The sequence below is a fragment of the Sinohyriopsis cumingii genome, chromosome 3 (assembly GCF_028554795.1).
Source record: "Sinohyriopsis cumingii isolate HCF-2022 chromosome 3, ASM2855479v2, whole genome shotgun sequence".
Lineage (NCBI taxonomy): Eukaryota > Metazoa > Mollusca > Bivalvia > Unionida > Unionidae > Sinohyriopsis > Sinohyriopsis cumingii.
This window is the reverse complement of record NC_142963.1, coordinates 84,284,784-84,307,491: the sequence shown is the minus strand read 5'-3', so window position 1 is coordinate 84,307,491 and position 22,708 is coordinate 84,284,784. Positions and strand designations below refer to the sequence as shown.

At 35.5% G+C, this 22,708-nt stretch overlaps 1 long non-coding RNA gene across 1 annotated transcript; it reads right to left on the bottom strand.

Moving 5' to 3' along the window:
- On the bottom strand, positions 1–21,563 carry LOC149803222 (uncharacterized). Its single transcript, XR_016419952.1, has 3 exons — positions 21,402–21,563; positions 19,759–19,858; positions 1–120 (listed from the first exon to the last, which is right to left on the bottom strand). It is a non-coding gene; the product is annotated as an uncharacterized LOC149803222 (long non-coding RNA).
- Positions 21,564–22,708: the final 1,145 nt, after the last annotated feature.

Here is a 22,708-nt window from a genome sequence, read left to right as displayed (position 1 = left end):
CTTTGGTAGATGTAGTGGTTAGCATGGATCCAGACTGGTTAATGGCCAGACATGCGAGCTCCCCATTATGTGCATTGTAACTGGGGACACAGTCTCATCAGGCTTAGTGTCCTCAAACTTCTGAAAAATATGTTTTATATTCAACAGTTTCATATGACTGGCTATGAGATAATTATTTTATTGAACAGATATTAAGACTCTACCTCAGTGTAATTCCTTTATTATTTACTGAGATGTTAAGAATGCTGTTTGCACAAAAGGAAACGTCTAGTGTACAAACATATACATGTATATCACTCCCTCAATAACTTACATACAACAGTGTCCAAAAACCGACTGCATCATTTGCAAGGCCACAAGTAACTGACAGACCTCGGAAAAATCATCAATGGGAAGGGGTGGGGGTGGATAAGTGGTTGAATACTCATTTCATGATCATATACTTATGAGTAAACACCTGATCAGCGCAATTTCTAATAATGTTGGGAATAACTGTAAAAGATAACTTTCCTTAATTAAGTTGTTTGTTTCTCTGTATAAATTTTAACTGTCACGACAACAAAACATTAAAAACACGAGGTTTGACATATCACATGTACAACAATTAACAAACTGAGTATTACACTACTGCTTTTTTGTGTCGAATGTGGATAGAGTAAAACCTGTTATCAGAAATCACCCCTTCTGCCAACATAAAATGGTCTCTCAAGACAGGTGGTCTCTCATAGCAGGTTTGTATAAAAAGACCAGTTTCCAAGGTCCAGTTTCAGAACAATTTTAAGAAAAATAATCACAATCACTGTACATATATTCTATTCTTTATTAATAGTTCTTGCTAAAATAATGTATGCATTCATCTAGAAACAAAATCATATAGCAATAAAGATATACTTCTATCAATAAACATGAAATCACATTTACTTTTGAAGATCACATATATTAGCATATGAAATCATTCTGATTTACTCCTTTTCCTTTATAACAACCTAAATTTGTTTTACCGACCTTTAAACCACTTTGTTGTGAGTGGTCTGCTCTTTTTCATTTCTTTCAGTTACAATAATTAATTTCCCCCATGCTTCAAATTTCTCTTTTTAAGTTGGAGGTTCATCCATTGTTATTAACATTCTAGGTGTTAACATCATTAGTACCCAGTTGTAATACTGAATGTAAATACGGTTTTGACTGGGCTTTGGGAAAATATGAAAAATCTATACAATTGCATTGCATATCTAACAATTAATGAACTAAAAAGAAACAATTATTTCATCCAGAAACAGAACCATTTACTCAAAGACAAAAGTTAACGGCTTCATTCAAAGAAGACAAACAGGGATTAACTTAATAAACAAAGTGTGTAACCCGGTCACACCAACTTGAACAGACAACAGCTTTGATTGGGATGTTATCACTTAAAATCGGGGAAAAAACAACAAGCATCACAAGTCTTGAACACTATCAACTGAATCCCACAAACGATTCTCCCTTTCTGGTTTAAAATAAAATGACCTTATTCACCCCCAGGCAATATGGATTAACTCTAAAGACAAACAATATACACAACCACTACTTCAATTTTGGCACTACAATGGCAATTTGTGACATGTACATTTGCCTGGTTTACGGAATGTAGTATCTATCACCGATAGCCACAATCCTTTTTCTAATATAATTATTATTATTCTTTCTGTGTTTGCTTTTTATCAGAACAATCATTACTAATCAAGCAGTAGTTATAACAATTGATTACATATAAGTCAGCGGTGTCTATGTTCTCGCGGTACAGTCATTTATGGAGATGCTGGGTCATACATAGAATCTAAGATAAGGCCAGGAAGCAGGCTAAGTGCGGGAATAATTAGTCTGGTTCCCAGCTTTGTATGCTCCCTGTGTTGCTCTCCCCTATATTAATAGAAGAGAAAAACGCAAGGAGCATATGAAGCAGGGAATCAGACTAGGGAATAATCTACATGTACTTTTTAGTCTGACTTTCAGCAGAAACTATAAAACACTATAAGCAAATTTTATATATCATTAGCCAGCCTATTTTTTTTTTAGAACGGCATGAGTGGTTGTTGTTACAGGGATTAAATAAAGGTCAGTTGATTATATCCTCATTTTTGTGATGTGGTCATTCATAGCAGTGTTGAATTGCATATTTTGCCAAGACATCGTGATCGCTGTCATGTTCAGCAGGTGGTCATTCATGACAGAGCATTTATATAATAAAATCGATCCATGCATTACGATTGTGGTCAGAAATGACAGGTGGTCGCTCATAGCAGAGGTCGCTCATTTTTACTGTATATTCTAGTGTCCTTGTTTTATTCAGAACAAAACCAGATTATTTTTTTTAAGAAAAAACAATGCTGAAACTTGATTTTTGATTCTTCTGTCAGTAAATACTGATCTGATTTCATAGCAAAAAATTGCAAACTTCTGCTCACTCCAGCTGAGTTTTGATTTCAGAATTTTAAGTTCAATACAAATTTTGTATTCTGTATAATGAAGACTGTGAAGCTAAGCTTTTCATGCACAGAACATGCCTTTGTCCTGGTTACCTTGCTATCTTTCATCACACTGCGAATGAGAAGGATAAGCCACTGATTAATGTTACATATTTAATAAATGTTACTTGCATAATGATATTTGCACCAGAAGTCATTATTAATGTTCAACTGAAATGAGTTGACTTGGCACATCATCATGACTGCTGGCTCTAATACATGTACTATTTCCATTTGATCTGAGTTGATACAAATAACATATTTAACATCATAATACAAAGCAGGTTAACTCAATTGTAACTATGCAGTAAATACTTCTGCAAGTCAGATATTAAAGTTGGGACTTAATTAGGTTCTCATGGAAGTTACTGTGGGCATCACTCTAATGAATGATTTGATACTCTGAATGTCTGAAAACAAGAAAGCATTATGGTGAGTACACTAAAACGGATTTATTTTCTTTTTAAAGAAACTTTAACAAAATTAATTTATGACTTCTTATTAAAGTTGTCAATTTAAAATACTGATTCGAAATTCCGTGCATTAAACACCATTTTTGAGAATAAAATGAGCAATTTATCAAGGTTTCATTTACCATTTTTTTCCACAATTTTTTTCACATTCAGCAAATAGGGGAATATTTTGGGGGTATTTTATATAAGAAAACATGAGATCTACACCTGCCTCTGCATTGTAACTGGGTTAGATAGTTTTCCATGCATGCTAACACAAGGGAGCAGTGCATGCACCAGACTGGCCTACAATATATATTAATTACTATCTATTTACTTCTAGCACTACTTTACAATGTTTTAAGTGATATTGATTTTGTGGGAAATGACTTTGGGATCCATTTTTCACTTCACAGGGGGTATTATTGGGAAAACATTTGCCACTGTTTTGCACAGTCTCCAGCTCTTTTTAGTTCAGGTTCTATGTTGGAGGAAAGTGCTGAGGTTAGGGAATTGTCATACAGTGCAAGGAGGAAGATGGTGAGGCTATTATAATGGGGCAGATCTTATTTGGTGTGAGTATAATGGGGCTGATCTTGCATGGTGTGACTAGGCAGACCTTACTTGGATCAGTTTTGCTGTGCCAGTCCTTTTTCTGGTTCAGTTGCTATTAATACCTGCTTTTAAGTCGAGTCCAAAATAATACAATCCCTGAACTGCCAGCACATTATGTAACAACAAAATCAAGGTCTATACTGTTTACAGCTGGATTCAAGTTATAAGAGAGCATATATGGTAAATCTTTTTTCATGTACTGTTTGAAATTGCAAAGCCACACCAACGGTGTGTGACAATGGTTAAGTAGTTTAAAATGTGATGCAGTGCATTCTACCCACCAATGGTTAATGTATTGTCTGTGACAATGGTTAGCTTCAAATGGTACACCACATTCCAGTCGCCAACATCAGCACAAAACTTTTCAATACCACCTTAATATTTGTAAATTATTGTGAAAATATCTCACTCAAATCCCCAAAATGAACTACATTATCAGTTTCTGGGGACAGTTAATAATTTATACACACTGAATGATGGAGATTTTAGGCACGTTAACGAAATGAAAAATACACCGAGTACTGGCTGTTTGTTCAATATCTGGATAATATAAAAATTGACTATAATTATTCTAGAACCATGAAAACATTGAGGCTTTTAAATGAAAGTTATATGTAACTATTAAAAGAAAAAACAGAGACACTTATATATACAAACATGGATCTGATGTATGCAAAATAGTGGAACCCACTACACATCCATGCATACACAAATAAATGAAGGATCAGAGAGTCTTCAAACATTCTTTGATATGCATGATAACAATGAAGTATTTCTAACTGGAAATTTCAAACATTCTTTGATATGAATGATAACTGCAGTGTAAGCCGTAATCTAAGTAGCTTTGAGATATCACTTGACTGTAAAAGTAATCAGATATTCCATACTGGATTAGTGTGAGTTGAAAATGGCTTCATTTCAATTTACAAATCCGGACAAAATTGATTTTTCAAGACCTGAAACTTGGGAAAAGTGGTTTCAGCGCTTTGAATGCTTTCGTCAAGCATCTGGACTTAGTGAAAAGAAGAAATTCAAGTAAATACCTTGACTTATTCCATGGGAAGTGAGGCATATGACATTTTGTCTTCATTCAACCTGACAGAGGAAGATCAAAAGAAGTGGAAGCCTTTGACATAGATTCATGCAATATTTCATTCCAAAGAGAAATATAATTTCTGAAAGGGCAAAATTTAATTAAAAAAAGACAGGAAGAGGGAGAAACAGTGGACAGTTTTGTTACATCTAGCAGATAATTGTAAGTTTCGGGCAATACATGATGAAAGGATCAGAGATCAACTTGTAGTTGGACTGCGAGATTCAAAACTGTCAGAAAAATTGCAGTTAGATGCAAATCTAACTTTAGAGTCTGCTGTTAGTCAAGCTCGACAAAATAAGGCTGTGAAAAAGCAACGATCATAATTATACAACCAACTGGAGAACGAATGACTGAAATGGATGCAGTAAAATCATCTTCATTGAAATATGGGAGACAGAAACATAAAATCCCAAATGTTCAACAAAACAATGTCAGCAGAAAAGGATGCATGAGATGTGGAAAGAAAATTAATCATTCTCGACACCAATGTCCAGCAAAAGAAGCAGAATGCCACAAGTGTAAAAAAAAGTGGACACTGCAAAATGCTGTCAAAATCAGCAGTTCGCACAATAGAATTGAGAGCGGAACCTGGATTTCTACAGACTATTAGCACAAAGAAAGGGTCAGCCATGGATAACGCATGTGAGATTGAAGAATGCTTCACTTTTATTCAAGACCGATACTAGAGCTGATGTGACTGTAATTCCTATGAGAGACTTATGAAAAATCAGAGACCAAAAACTATGAAAGTCTGATCGAAAACTGTATAGACCTGGGAACTCTGAACTTAAAGTGCTGGGAAAATTTACATGTGGACTGGAATCGAACAATGCATTCAGTGTATAAGATATATTTCTTTTATAAAGGGACTGAATCAAGCACTCTTAGGCAGGCCCACGATTCAGGGTCTCAAGATTATTGAACAGGTAAATATATCCTCAGTAAATGCCTCAGATAAAAACTCACAAAATGCAAGCAAAAGTCACAATAAATCTATAAATTTAGATAGGGATTATCGCAAGAAATTCCCAAATTTGTTTAAAGTCTAGGGAAAACAAAATGGTTCTATAACAGAACTCTGGACAAAAATGACAAACCTTATGCCTTATCTACAACAAGAAAGGTTCCTATCCCTTGAATAAAGTTCAAGAGGAGTTGGATAGAATGGAAACAATGGGTGTTATTTCAAAAGTAGATACACACCAACAGCTGGTTTATGTTATGGATTCACTAGGGTTTATGTTCTGTGGGAAAAATACTTTCAGGACAGTCTTTACTCCCTTTCCTATCTGTACTGATGTCTTGTATTTAATAAATAGTATAGAATGCCTTCAGCAGTTATTCTTCAATAACAAATAACATTACAATAACAATTAAGTATTTCTAACTAGAAATTCCAAAGCATTACGGGTCTTCCTAACTCCTTTACCTGATACATGATACAGTGAAGCCATGCAAATGGAGGAGTGCATGGATATGAAAGGATAGTGCTTACTGATTCAACAGTTTGAGGATGATAGCTATCCATTCCAGGGTTTTTGATTATGATATTGGAAAAACCTTTACCAAAAACTTTACCAAGAATTTAAAATGACACTGACCTTGCAAGGGTGTCAGAGTAAAAGGTTACATGAATATGAACTGGAAAAGTTACACGTTTCTACAGTCCAAGCATGACAGCTAACTGTCAGAGGATTTTCAAGTTGCAACCATTGAGAACAATTTGAACCAAAACTTCACAGAGATTTAAGAAGACTTAACCTTACTGGGGGTCTAAAGTGAGGGTAGGTGTGCATCATCAGTATCAATTGGCATAGTATGACAGCTATTGACATCCCTTCCAGAGTTGGTGAATTATGGCCATACATAATAATTTTAAACAAAACAATGCAACTAAGATTTTCAAATGACCATGACCTTGCCTGAATACTGGACAGGGGTGCATGGATTTTAGGGCATAACCGACTTTTGATCCGGAAATCGGATTCCACCGGATAGTATGAACTTCCGATTAATCGGAGTCGGACAAGGCAGGAACGCCGATTCGGATAATAAAAATAATAAAGTTGAATTTCTAAAGCACCGTGTCTAACACTGCGTGTCATTCGATAGTGCATTAATAAAGTTAAATAAGAAGTCAGAAAAGTCCAATATGGTCAACACAACGGGGTGAAACGATAATACTTGAGTTAGACCGAAAGATTTAAATTTATTAAAATATATAATACAGTCCTAACCGTTTATGTCAACATCCTCAATAATGAAGGCATAATATTGAATACATTGACACATGCTAATGAGGTATTAAAAGAAAATGATTCTTACAATCGTAAATATAAATAAAGTTAATAAGGAAACTTTCACAGCACAATAAACTTGTTTCAATCACCGATCACTTTGGAAAATGCAAGAATCGATCAAATTTCATTGCTTTTATTTAAGTCGCTGCAAGAGGCCAACTTTATAGGACCAAACAAAAGCCTGTTTTATTTTTATTTGACCGCGACATTAAAGCATAGTGGCAAGATCAACTAATTGTTGAATAAAGTACAGGATGGAACTGGCCGCTTGCCGACATAAATGATTAAGGCGGGAAAATTAAAGCCTGGCGGCAAGATCAACTAATTGTTGAACAAAGAATGGGTCGGCACTGTGGCTTTGAACTTCGTTGCATTTTGCTATAGTCCTGCCATATCCTTCCCCTTGTGACATCGGTGTGATATGCAAAACGTGTGTAACACGGTTTAAAAAGTTAATTTGAAAAACCTTTTAATTTAGCATTTCCGATTAATTGAATCGTATCCGGAATCGGAAAAATTTCATGCCCAAAATCCGGAATCAGAAATCAGTAGAAAAATGCTAATCGGTTATGCCCTAATGGATTTGAAAGAACACAGCTGCCTAATTCAACATTCTATGTATGCCAGCTATCTCTCTGAGGGATGGGACTAATGACCATACAGAAAAACTTTATTGAAACCTTAACAAAAATGTTGATGCTGCCATAGCTACTGAAATGAGTGATATCTACATCTCACCTATGCTAAAAAAGGTGAAATAAAAATTACCACAATCTGAACGCTGCTTTTCTTGTGACTTGGCAACACAACTAATGGCCCTGCTGGACTGACTTCACATAGACCTGTGAAGAAATACAGACATTCATTATTCAGTGGATAATATGTAAAATCATTGCGATGACCAAAAGAAACTTACGCCTTGGACAAGGGATTGTAAGGCTGAGTGCCAGCCATTAGAATGAAGCATTTCTTAAAACACCATTTCATTTAAATCAGGAACTAACTTTGTGTTTCTAAAATGTGTATACCTTCATTGCAACCAAAACATAAAAGTAAAAATGTTCGAAAGGAGTAAAAAAATATTTTAAATAATGCTGCAATGGTTGAAAATCTATTCAGGTCATCTACATATACACCTACTGAATTTGATTTGTCTAGAAGCTTTTGCTTAATTGTTAATACGTTTTACTGAAAAAAGACTATGCTCAAAAAACCCGTGTCAAAAAACTGGAAAATTGTTTGTAATGGACTGAAAATCTAATTAGGTCATATAACTCAGGACAACGATAAAGTGTAAAATTTCATGGATCCAAGTTTAATACTTTTGTACTACTGCAATTATGTGGATTTGGGACAGACACAGACATATGGACAAGCTGACTTGTAAGGAATCAATATGCCCCCTTTCAACAACTTGAGGGTGGGACATAAAAAATAATTATTGATTTTTATCATTGACCCAGAATTTAAATTCACACATATGAGAGATACTGTTGTTTGGATACTTAGCATTTTTTTAAAAAGAAAATAATTTCCTAATATTCTAAAATTTGTGTAACTTTTATTTCAACTTGTTTTTTTCTCTTGAATTAGAACTACATGTAATTAGATTCATGAATATTTCATGAATTCTGATCTAAAAGAACTGTTAATATGGTCAAATATGTTGGTGCAACCTGTATTTCAACTCTTATTTCATTCATCTTTCTAACAGCTCTGGTGGCCTAGTGGTTGGAGCATCTGCCTCGGATGTGGGAGGTCGTGGGTTCGATCCCCAGCTGAGTCATACTAAAGCCTTACATAAATGGTACTAACAGCTGGCTCGCTTGATGCTCAGCATTAAGAGGTTAGTGTTAGGACTGGTCAGCCTGGTGTCAGGATAATGTGACTGGGTGGGACATCATGCTAGATGTCTGTGGCATGATACCCCAGTGCTAGACATCACTATAAACTGCTACACTGCAGACATCATAGCAATACAACTGAAATATTGTTAAAGCTATGTTAAAAAGCCTAAATCACACACACGCATCTTTCTAAATAATGTCGAAAATTTTAGGTGCAAGTATTCATGACAAGACATTACTGTTTGGGTTTTTATTGCTTTTAGTGTCAATTTTAACACAATATTGGCTATATAATGCTGAGGAAATGCGATCATAGTTCTTTCCGCAAGGACACACCAAGATGGCTGGCTCAGGTTGACCTGGGCAGGTACTGAACCTATGTGCCTTGGATTACGTGTTCAATGCACTGCCAAATGAGTTACCACAGAACCTCATATGACATTAGTGTATTGTAGATATTATAATGGGGATCCAATGTATACATTTCTGTAAGAGATGCACACCTATTGGATTGCCTCTTGTTCCAAATGTGTACAGTTTACTAGGGTTGTTGGAAAAGGAGAATACATGAATCACAGTCCTTAACACAACAATCAATCTACAAGAAAACAATTGATGATTCTGTAAGAAGGTCTCATAGCATAAAAACAATATTCAAATTGAAAATACTTAATGTATGCAATTATTTATGAATATAAGCTTACACCATAATTATATTTTTTCTACACCCCCAACAAGATTCAACAAAACCAAATTTATGCAAATGGATTGCAAGTTCAGCCAAAAGTATGGAAATCACCTCAATATTGCTCATGATTGCACATAATAATAATAATAATAATAATGAGGACTTTGTATAGCACCTAATCTTCAGAAGCTCTAAGCGCTTTGCAACATTAGACAACATCTATAACATAAAAAACATAATGATATGATTACAAAAAACAAACACCATGAAATTAGAAAACATAAAAAAACATGCTGAAAATATTTAAGGTAGGAAATATTATTAGGTCTTTAAGTGTTTCAGCTATAGTATTCTCATACCATTTGTTTATACTCCTCTACAGATTTTAAAAATGAAAAGCATCAAGGATATACAACATGAACACAAGTTAGAAAATGTTGTCAAGATTTCTATAACTGGTGTGCTGCATAGCTATGGATAACACAACAATACAGTATGAAAGTAGAAAATATTTTAAAGATATATCTGTGTATGCTATATGGCCACAGATAACACAACAATACAGTATAACCCCACTATAACACGGTAGTTGGAAGCCATAGAACCCGACCATGTTATAGACCGAACCATGTTATAAGCAACCAGGTCAATTAGCTGAAGAAAATGATGCATGTACCCCTAAAAATTGCGGGGGGGGGGGGGGGGGGGGGTTAGGTAATAAATGCAGGCAGTAAAATATCTGCTTCATCAGCAGTTACCATCTTAAATCGATGCATATTAAATGAGAAACACACCTGCAGTGAAAACAGAGAAGGCATATATAATAGTTTACTTTATTTAGAGAACCACGAATTTATACATATACGTGAATACTGTTTATTATTGTTGTTATAGGGTTTAACGCCATTTTCAGCACATGATAGGCTATACATTGCAGCCAGTATTAATGGTGGAGGAAGAACCCGGGAAAACCCTGGAAAGAACCACCGACCCGTGAGAAGCTACTGGCAAACTTTCTCACATACACACATTGGCCAAATCTGAGACTCGAACCCATGCAGAGTTGAGATGGCAGTGAACCGTAATGGAGAGCGCTTTAGACCACTTGGGGCCCCGAATACTGTTTATATATACATGTCTAACGTATAGCAAGAATAGAGTATCAACACCGTGAATCTCATCATATACAATCAATCCACAATACAAGTGTTTCCATCGAAAATATGCACACACACAGATTTAAAATAGGCTCGGCTAGCGTGGGTACATGGGAAAGCCTGCCAGTAGCTTCTCGTGGATCAGTGGTTCTTCCCTGGGTTTTTCAGGATTCTTTCTCCACCAGTTATACTGGCTGCCATGTATAGCCTATCTTGATCTGAAAAAATGGCGTTAAACCCTAGAACAACAACAACAACACATTTAAAATATTCAATAATTTTGTCACAGGTCATATTGGTCTGAATTCAGTGGAAAAACATAACACAATCACCTAACGAATGAAGAATAACATTTACTTTTCAGTACATGCCAAGTTGGTAAAAGTTAGTTTGCGTTTTAAGCTGCCATTGGTAGCATTCGTAAGCATAAACTTTGTCCCTGCAAAAAGGAAAACTTTCATGGCACAGTTAACATGTTCCATTCACGTTGGAAAATGCAAAAATCCATCACATTGCATTACTTTTATTTAAGTTTGGTACTGACTTCCATGGAAGAAAAGTTCTTTGTTTTTATTGAAGATTGTAGTCGGCTTTCTTTGATGAAGGGTGCATGCATTATTGAATAATCACCACTAAAGGCCAGCTTTGGAGAACCAAACAAATGCCCATTTCTTACTATGGCGGCAACATCAAATAATTGTACTGCACGATTGAGACTGATTTTTTTCTCCATTTGCTAAGCATGTTTTCATAACAATTGGTGCTTCAAAGGTAATCTATTTCCTTTGAAATTTCAACAAACTATTTTATCTGGGTTCATTTTAAAAAGGAATTGGCCATCATATCGACTAGTCTAGTTACTGTTCTTCCCTGCCTATTGAATAAACCAATAAGATGTTGTTTGTTTTTTTTTGACATTTGTGGTAGCAGTGTGATGATGCCTTCCACGCATGCATCAGACATTTAACAAAGGGTCAATGGACAAAAGAGACACATGTGTTTTGGTCTGACGACAGGGATTATTACAGGAAATATGAGTGTTCTGAAGGATTTAATTCTGAGTGAAAAGAAGAATTTGACTTACCATCCATATACAAATGTCAGTCTATGTAAATATATTAATTACTAGTGAGCATCCGAAAAACCAATGAAAGATAATGCCTCATCTGGTTGATCACTGTTACCAGAAATGTCAACAACAAAAAAGCGGATATCCCACAACATAATGTACTCATGCTAGATATCAAGATAAGCGAATTATGATATAACAATGCACTGTTTACATGGTTTGTCAATGTGGACAAAGAATTTGTTTATGTAACAATAGATAAATTTAAGCACATTTTATATTCAGTTTGTGGCTTCCTTTCATGGGGTCTCTGAATTTCTGCACTCCAAAACAATGGTTGTATATATAAGTTTAAACAGCCATCAAGTCGCCAATATAAAATCGCCAGACGTTATATTTTGCCGCAAATAAGGGGAAAAAAATACAAGTTTACAACATTGGCGAAGCCCTATGCAATCCCAGAATAAACTTTTTATACATTATTTTTTCGTACTTTAAAGAAGAAAAACCTACTTTTTTGTGTACAAGAAATATACATATAAAATTTCATAGGCCACACCATGATCGTCTTGTAATATTCATACGCAATCTCTTCCCCAAAATTATAATAAACTTTTTACGGTTTTTTTTGGTACCATTAAGAAAGATTTTTTTTTGTGTACAAGGAAAATATATGTGTATGAAATTTTGGGAGCCACACCACAATCGTGTTATATACGAATTTGTGTTATAACAGAGCATGCTATAGCAGGGTCACACTATAAAGTCTGGGAGTAGAAACATCTTAAAGATTTATCTAAGACCAGATTTTCTTCATCTAAATGATACTGGTGCATTGTCTGTTGGCCATTAAGTACAAAAAATCTAAATCTACAGCATTTTCTACTGCATGACATAGATAATGTGCCAGATTTGGAAGTAGAAATTGTTGCATAACCACGGATATTGTGTGAAGAAACTGTTGTAAAGACTGATTTGTGTAAACTACTTGGCCACAGATAATGCACTTGTAAAGTTTGGAAGTGGAAAATATTGTCAGGATCTATCTGTGTATTCTACATGGCCACAGATAATGCACTTATAAAGGTTGGAAGTGGAAAATGTTGTCAGGATCTATCTGTGTATTCTACATGGCCACAGATATTGCACTTGTAAAGGTTGGAAGTGGAAAATGTCAGGATCTATCTGTGTATTCTACATGGCCACAGATAATGCACTTGTAAAGTTTGGAAGTGGAAAATATTGTCAGGATCTGTGTATTCTACATGGCCACAGATACTGCATTTGTAAAGTTTGGAAGTGGAAAATATTGTCAGGATCTATGTGTGTATTCTACATGGCCACAGATAATGCACTTGTAAAGTTTGGAAGTGGAAAATGTTGTCAGGATCTATCTGTGTATTCTACATGGCCACAGATATTGCACTTGTAAAGTTTGGAAGTGGAAAATATTGTCAGGATCTGTGTATTCCACATGGCCACAGGTACTGCATTTGTAAAGTTTGGAAGTGGAAAATATTGTCAGGATCTGTGTGTATTCTACATGGCCACAGATAATGCACTTGTAAAGTTTGGAAGTGGAAAATGTTGTCAGGATCTATCTGTGTATTCTACATGGCCACAGATATTGCACTTGTAAAGTCTGGAAGTGGAAAATATTGTCAGGATCTGTGTATTCTACATGGCCACAGATACTGCATTTGTAAAGTTTGGAAGTGGAAAATATTGTCAGGATCTATGTGTGTATTCTACATGGCCACAGATAATGCACTTGTAAAGTTTGGAAGTGGAAAATGTTGTCAGGATCTATCTGTGTATTCTACATGGCCACAGATATTGCACTTGTAAAGTCTGGAAGTGGAAAATATTGTCAGGATCTGTGTATTCTACATGGCAACAGATACTGCATTTGTAAAGTTTGGAAGTGGAAAATATTGTCAGGATCTATCTGTGTATTCTACATGGCCACAGATAATGCATTTGTAAAGTTTGGAAGTGGAAAATGTTGTCAGGATCTATCTATGTATTCTACATGGCCACAGATATTGCACTTGTAAAGTCTGGAAGTGGAAAATGTCAGGATCTGTGTATTCTACATGGCCACAGATAATGCACTTGTAAAGTTTGGAAGTGGAAAATATTGTCAGGATCTATCTGTGTATTCTACATGGCCACAGATAATGCACTTATAAAGGTTGGAAGTGGAAAATGTTGTCAGGATCTATCTGTGTATTCTACATGGCCACAGATATTGCACTTGTAAAGGTTGGAAGTGGAAAATGTCAGGATCTATCTGTGTATTCTACATGGCCACAGATAATGCACTTGTAAAGTTTGGAAGTGGAAAATATTGTCAGGATCTGTGTATTCTACATGGCCACAGATACTGCATTTGTAAAGTTTGGAAGTGGAAAATATTGTCAGGATCTATGTGTGTATTCTACATGGCCACAGATAATGCACTTGTAAAGTTTGGAAGTGGAAAATGTTGTCAGGATCTATCTGTGTATTCTACATGGCCACAGATATTGCACTTGTAAAGTTTGGAAGTGGAAAATATTGTCAGGATCTGTGTATTCCACATGGCCACAGGTACTGCATTTGTAAAGTTTGGAAGTGGAAAATATTGTCAGGATCTGTGTGTATTCTACATGGCCACAGATAATGCACTTGTAAAGTTTGGAAGTGGAAAATGTTGTCAGGATCTATCTGTGTATTCTACATGGCCACAGATATTGCACTTGTAAAGTTTGGAAGTGGAAAATATTGTCAGGATCTGTGTATTCTACATGGCCACAGATACTGCATTTGTAAAGTTTGGAAGTGGAAAATATTGTCAGGATCTATGTGTGTATTCTACATGGCCACAGATAATGCACTTGTAAAGTTTGGAAGTGGAAAATGTTGTCAGGATCTATCTGTGTATTCTACATGGCCACAGATATTGCACTTGTAAAGTCTGGAAGTGGAAAATATTGTCAGGATCTGTGTATTCTACATGGCAACAGATACTGCATTTGTAAAGTTTGGAAGTGGAAAATATTGTCAGGATCTATCTGTGTATTCTACATGGCCACAGATAATGCACTTGTAAAGTTTGGAAGTGGAAAATGTTGTCAGGATCTATCTATGTATTCTACATGGCCACAGATATTGCACTTGTAAAGTCTGGAAGTGGAAAATGTCAGGATCTGTGTATTCTACATGGCCACAGATAATGCACTTGTAAAGTTTAGAAGTGGAAAATATTGTCAGGATCTATCTGTGTATTCCATATGGCCACAGATACTGCATTTGTAAAGTTTGGAAGTGGAAAATGTTGTCAGGATCTATCTGTGTATTCTACATGGCCACAGATATTGCACTTGTAAAGTCTGGAAGTGGAAAATGTCAGGATCTGTGTATTCTACATGGCCACAGATAATGCACTTGTAAAGTTTAGAAGTGGAAAATATTGTCAGGATCTATCCGTGTATTCTACATAGCCACAGATAATGCACTTGTAAAGTTTGGAAGTGGAAAATGTTGTCAGGATCTATCTGTGTATTCTACATGGCCACAGATAATGCACTTGTAAAGTTTGGAAGTGGAAAATGTTGTCAGGATCTATCTATGTATTCTACATGGCCACAGATATTGCACTTGTAAAGTCTGGAAGTGGAAAATGTCAGGATCTGTGTATTCTACATGGCCACAGATAATGCACTTGTAAAGTTTAGAAGTGGAAAATATTGTCAGGATCTATCTGTGTATTCCATATGGCCACAGATACTGCATTTGTAAAGTTTGGAAGTGGAAAATGTTGTCAGGATCTATCTGTGTATTCTACATGGCCACAGATATTGCACTTGTAAAGTCTGGAAGTGGAAAATGTCAGGATCTGTGTATTCTACATGGCCACAGATAATGCATTTGTAAAGTTTGGAAGTGGAAAATATTGTCAGGATCTATGTGTGTATTCTACATGGCCACAGATAATGCACTTGTAAAGTTTGGAAGTGGAAAATGTTGTCAGGATCTATCTGTGTATTCTACATGGCCACAGATAATGCACTTGTAAAGTTTGGAAGTGGAAAATGTTGTCAGGATCTATCTGTGTATTCTACATGGCCACAGATATTGCACTTGTAAAGTTTGGAAGTGGAAAATGTTGTCAGGATCTATCTGTGTATTCTACATGGCCACAGATAATGCACTTGTAAAGTTTGGAAGTGGAAAATGTTGTCAGGATCTATGTGTGTATTCTACATGGCCACAGATAATGCACTTGTAAAGTTTAGAAGTGGAAAATGTTGTCAGGATCTATGTGTGTATTCTACATGGCCACAGATAATGCACTTGTAAAGTTTAGAAGTGGAAAATATTGTCAGGATCTATCTGTGTATTCTACATGGCCACAGATATTGCACTTGTAAAGTTTGGAAGTGGAAAATGTTGTCAGGATCTATGTGTGTATTCTACATGGCCACAGATAATGCACTTGTAAAGTTTAGAAGTGGAAAATATTGTCAGGATCTATCTGTGTATTCTACATGGCCACATATATTGCACTTGTAAAGTTTGGAAGTGGAAAATGTTGTCAGGATCTATCTGTGTATTCTACATGGCCACAGATATTGCACTTGTAAAGTTTGGAAGTGGAAAATGTTGTCAGGATCTATCTGTGTATTCTACATGGCCACAGATATTGCACTTGTAAAGTTTAGAAGTGGAAAATATTGTCAGGATCTATCTGTGTATTCTACATGGCCACAGATATTGCACTTGTAAAGTTTAGAAGTGGAAAATATTGTCAGGATCTATCTGTGTATTCTACATGGCCACAGATAATGCACTTGTAAAGTTTGGAAGTGGAAAATATTGTCAGGATCTATCTGTGTATTCTACATGGCCACAGAGAATGCACTTGTAAAGTTTGGAAGTGGAGAATATTGTCAGGATCTATCTGTGTATTCTACATGGCCACAGATAATGCACTTGTAAAGTTTAGAAGTGGAAAATATTGTCAGGATCTATGTGTGTATTCTACATGGCCACAGATAATGCACTTGTAAAGTTTGGAAGTGGAAAATGTTGTCAGCATATGTGTATTCTACATGGCCACAGATATTGCACCTGTAAAGTTTAGAAGTGGAACATATTGTCAGGATCTATCTGTGTATTCTACATGGCCACAGATATTGCACTTGTAAAGTTTAGAAGTGGAAAATATTGTCAGGATCTATCTGTGTATTCTACATGGCCACAGATAATGCACTTGTAAAGTTTGGAAGTGGAAAATATTGTCAGGATCTATCTGTGTATTCTACATGGCCACAGATATTGCACTTGTAAAGTTTAGAAGTGGAAAATATTGTCAGGATCTATCTGTGTATTCTACATGGCCACAGAGAATGCACTTGTAAAGTTTGGAAGTGGAGAATATTGTCAGGATCTATCTGTGTATTCTACATGGCCACAGATAATGCACTTGTAAAGTTTAGAAGTGGAAAATATTGTCAGGATCTATGTGTGTATTCTACATGGCCACAGATACTGCACTTGTAAAGTCTGGAAGTGGAAAATATTGTCAGGATCTGTGTATTCTACATGGCCACAGATACTGCATTTGTAAAGTTTGGAAGTGGAAAATATTGTCAGGATCTATGTGTGTATTCTACATGGCCACAGATAATGCACTTGTAAAGTTTGGAAGTGGAAAATGTTGTCAGCATATGTGTATTCTACATGGCCACAGATATTGCACTTGTAAAGTTTAGAAGTGGAAAATATTGTCAGGATCTATGTGTGTATTCTACATGGCCACAGATAATGCACTTGTAAAGTTTGGAAGTGGAGAATATTGTCAGAATCTATGTGTGTATTCTACATGGCCACAGATAATGCACTTGTAAAGTTTGGAAGTGGAGAATACTGTCAGGATCTATCTGTGTATTCTACATGGCCACAGATATTGCACTTGTAAAGTTTAGAAGTGGAAAATATTGTCAGGATCTATCTGTGTATTCTACATGGCCACAGATAATGCACTTGTAAAGTTTAGAAGTGGAAAATGTTGTCAGGATCTGTGTATTCTACATGGCCACAGATATTGCACTTGTAAAGTTTGGAAGTGGAGAATATTGTCAGGATCTATCTGTGTATTCTACATGGCCACAGATATTGCACTTGTAAAGTTTGGAAGTGGAAAATATTGTCAGGATCTGTGTATTCTACATGGCCACAGATATTGCACTTGTAAAGTCTGGAAGTGGAAAATGTTATCAGGATCTGTGTATTCTACATGGCCACAGATATTGCACTTGTAAAGTTTGGAAGTGGAAAATGTTGTCAGGATCTATGTGTGTATTCTACATGGCCACAGATAATGCACTTGTAAAGTTTGGAAGTGGAAAATGTTGTTAGGATCTATCTGTGTATTCTACATGGCCACAGATAATGCACTTGTAAAGTTTAGAAGTGGAAAATATTGTCAGGATCTATCTGTGTATTCTACATGGCCACAGATAATGCACTTGTAAAGTTTGGAAGTGGAAAATGTTGTCAAGATCTATCTGTGTATTCTACATGGCCACAGATAATGCACTTGTAAAGGTTGGAAGTGGAAAATGTTGTCAGGATCTGTGTATTCTACATGGCCACAGATATTGCACTTGTAAAGTCTGGAAGTGGAAAATGTCAGGATCTGTGTATTCTACATGGCCACAGATAATGCATTTGTAAAGTTTGGAAGTGGAAAATGTTGTCAGGATCTGTGTATTCTACATGGCCACAGATATTGCACTTGTAAAGTCTGGAAGTGGAAAATGTCAGGATCTGTGTATTCTACATGGCCAGATATAATGCACTTGTAAAGTTTGGAAGTGGAAAATATTGTCAGGATCTATGTGTGTATTCTACATGGCCACAGATAATGCACTTGTAAAGTTTGGAAGTGGAAAATGTTGTCAGGATCTATCTGTGTATTCTACATGGCCACAGATAATGCACTTGTAAAGTTTAGAAGTGGAAAATATTGTCAGGATCTATGTGTGTATTCTACATGGCCACAGATAATGCACTTGTAAAGTTTGGAAGTGGAAAATGTTGTCAGGATCTATCTGTGTATTCTACATGGCCACAGATAATGCACTTGTAAAGTTTAGAAGTGGAAAATATTGTCAGGATCTATCTGTGTATTCTACATGGTCACAGATAATGCACTTGTAAAGTTTGGAAGTGGAAAATGTTGTCAGGATCTGTGTATTCTACATGGCCACAGATATTGCTCTTGTAAAGTCTGGAAGTGGAAAATGTCAGGATCTGTGTATTCTACATGGCCACAGATAATGCATTTGTAAAGTTTGGAAGTGGAAAATATTGTCAGGATCTGTGTATTCTACATGGCCACAGATATTGCACTTGTAAAGTCTGGAAGTGGAAAATGTCAGGATCTGTGTATTCTACATGGCCATATATAATGCACTTGTAAAGTTTGGAAGTGGAAAATATTGTCAGGATCTATCCGTGTATTCTACATGGCCACAGATAATGCACTTGTAAACTTGGAAGTGGAAAATGTCAAGAATGACCTTACTGTATATATTGTAATCATGTACACTGTGTCCACAACAGATTATAACCAATAAAAGTACTACAAGACAAGATAGTTATTTTGTTGAATAGAAATAAATAATTCTCATGAATAAAATTTAAAGTTTAAATTAAACCAAACAACAGTAATGATTAGTCAATAAGATTTACTGTAGTAATGTTTTATTATATGCCATGAATGAAATGACTTTACAGCCACTGTAAGACTCACTCTTTTCTCATATGGTTCTTCGTTTCTCAGTGGTCCCCCCCCCACATTTAAATACTGAGGTATCAAAGGCCTGTAGGTAGATTTGATCTCCACTTCATATTTTATATTTTAAAAAAACATTTGAGTTTAAAATGAGAGTAAACCTTTGTTCTTAACTTCTCTACAAATAATTTCTTATCTTGAAACTAAATGATCACTAATCTTTATGATTGCCCTTTCCTACCTGTTTTATTTGATCCTGACACTTACCACTGGCTGAGCAAAGGTTATGTCAATCACAACCTTCTTGTCCACCTCAGTATGGGCATCATTCCAAATCACCACTGAAAATTTAAAAGTTACTCTTTATGTATTCACTTTCACTTGTAAGACACTTACTCTTAATGGTTCAGTCAGTTGAACATGTACATACCATTAATGACTGTATATGACAAGTTCATACTCTTGATGGTTCAGTCAGTTGTATATATGCATACCATTAATGAATCTGTATATGACAAGTTCATACTCTTGATGGTTCAGTCAGTTCCACATATACATACAATTAATGACTGTATATGACAAGTTCATACTCTTGATGGTTCAGTCAGTTCCACATATACATACAATTAATGACTGTATATGACAAGTTCATACTCTTGATGGTTCAGTCAGTTGTACATGTACATACCATTAACGACTCTACAAGTTGATACTCTTGATGGTCCAGTCATCAGTATATGACAAGTTCACACTCTTGATGGTTCATTCAATTGTACATATAAATACCATTAATGACCGTCAACTGTACAAGCTCATGCTCTTAATGGTTCAGTCAAAAGGGTGAAAAGCAACAAGCTTTGTAAAATTCAACAAATAATTTATTTCCCATGAATGCAAAGTGAAAATGAGAAGAAAAAAACTTAAGAGTATTGTGAATTAAATCCCACAATAATCCAAGAATTACAGATACAAGTCCTAATAAATTAATAAATCCAAAACCTGAAGGCGATGATGTCTGTGGTAGCTTATATAGTGTTGATGTGTCAACAGTCTTTTGTTGAATCACAGTAATATAATTCCAGGTTTGAATTCACTATAAATTCCAATAAATGTCTCTATCCAAAAATTTTATCACAGCACTTTTGTATTTCCAGAGAAAATAATCACTTGAATTCAATCATTTTGAAGAAATAAAATTCAGCCCAACCAGACACAACATATAATGCAACTTGAAAGTGTTAGATCTTAAAGTACAACTGAAACAATCCTCTCATTTACAAGACTGTATAGTCCTCTACTTGACCTCTGGTCATAATTATAATTTTCTAAAAAAGAACATTATGTAATGGAAATTAACATTCTAGAATAATCCAGATGTTTACAAAATGAAAACCATAACCTGGATTATGCCAAACACAAAGGAAATTCCAAAACCAAAATACTTCTATTAGTAACAATTCTGATTTTAAACCCATACACAAAGAGAATTATTTAGATATGTATTAGTTGTTTACATAGAATAAAACTAAAAAAGTCAATTTCAGTCAAGCAGAAATGAACTCAATTTTGGACAAGGTCAAGTCAAACATATAATGTTACATGACAATAGCATGCAATGAAATAAAATATATATATAAAAAAATAAACAGTGTAAATATACATAAAAATTGGTACTAGCAGTTGCCTTCAATTGTGCTTAGCATTAAGAGGTTAGGACTGGTTGGCTTGATGCCAGGATAATGTGACTGGGTGGAACATGATGCTACATGTTTGCGGCATGATGCCCCAGTGCTAGACATCAATATAAACTGCCACACTACAGACATCATAGCAATATGACTGAAAACAATTGTTAAAGCTACGTTAAAATTCCAAATCACACACTTGATAAGAATTTATGCTGTTCAAGCAGAATGTACATCCAACAGCCAATCACCATCCAGGAAGAATCTACAATAAATTTATAAAGGTTAGCAAAACTTACATTGTTAACATTTTACAATGTATGATTTTCTCAGAAACACTCAATAACCATGTGATCTGTTTGTTAGCACATGTCTAATACCACTGACTCAAACTGGTATTGCAAGGATGCAAACATTATTGTGTTCACACTGTACTATCCAGGCAAGAAAACAAAAGTCAAATATAAACAAAAAAATTGACTGCTTCAGTGGCCTAGTGTTAGAGCATCTGCTTCGGATGCCAGAGGTCGCAGGTTCAAACCCCGGGTTACTCATATCAAAAACTTATAAAAATGGTACTAACAGCTGCCTCGCTTGGCGCTCAGCATTAAGAGGTTAGTGTTAGGACTGGTCGGACTAGTGTCAGGATAATGTGACGGGTGGGACATGATGCTACATGTCTGTGGCATAATGCCCCAGTGCTAGACATCACTATAAAGTTTCACACTGCAGACATCATAGCGATATGACTGAAACATTGTTAAAGCTACATTAAAAATCCAAATCACACACACAGATCAACAAAATTAAATCATGTGACCCCCTTTTATAAAAAGGACACCAGAATTTGTGACTATCAGCACTGATATTTGAATGTAATGGCTACATAAGGGTAAAATATTTGTCTAAAAGTATTACATTAAGTCTGGATTAAGAAGTTTACCTGATATATAATTTTTAATACAATGTAGAACACAATATGCAGAGATCACATAAGCACTAAAATGAGGATAAGCCTCTTTTTCTCTCATTTTTCCATATGTTCACTTCTGTACTTTGCAGCAGAGAACACTCTTGCATGATTTTTTGTATCCTATCTATCTCACATGATTGCTATCCTAACTCGTGCAATTGCTATCCTACCTCATCTGAAAGCTATCCTACCTCATCTGACTGCTATTTTGTCCCACATGACTGCTATTTTACCTCACATTCTGACTGGCAGATCACTACTATGACTATCATAGTGGTTATCATGTCATAATATAGAAATAATACATGATATAAGGTCATCATCTATTTTTGAAATTGTTTCAGAACTTGAGTCATCAGTAGTTTAATCAAATGTCCAAGTTTTCTCTAAAAAAGTTTTTAGTGTAAACCAAAAATAAAATTACTTGCTCTCTCAAGATACAAAATTTCAATGGATCTTTTGTCTCTATTTTCCTTTCGGTTTCAACTTCCAGATTTAAGTTGTTTATCCAATATTTTCCCTCTTGAGTGGAG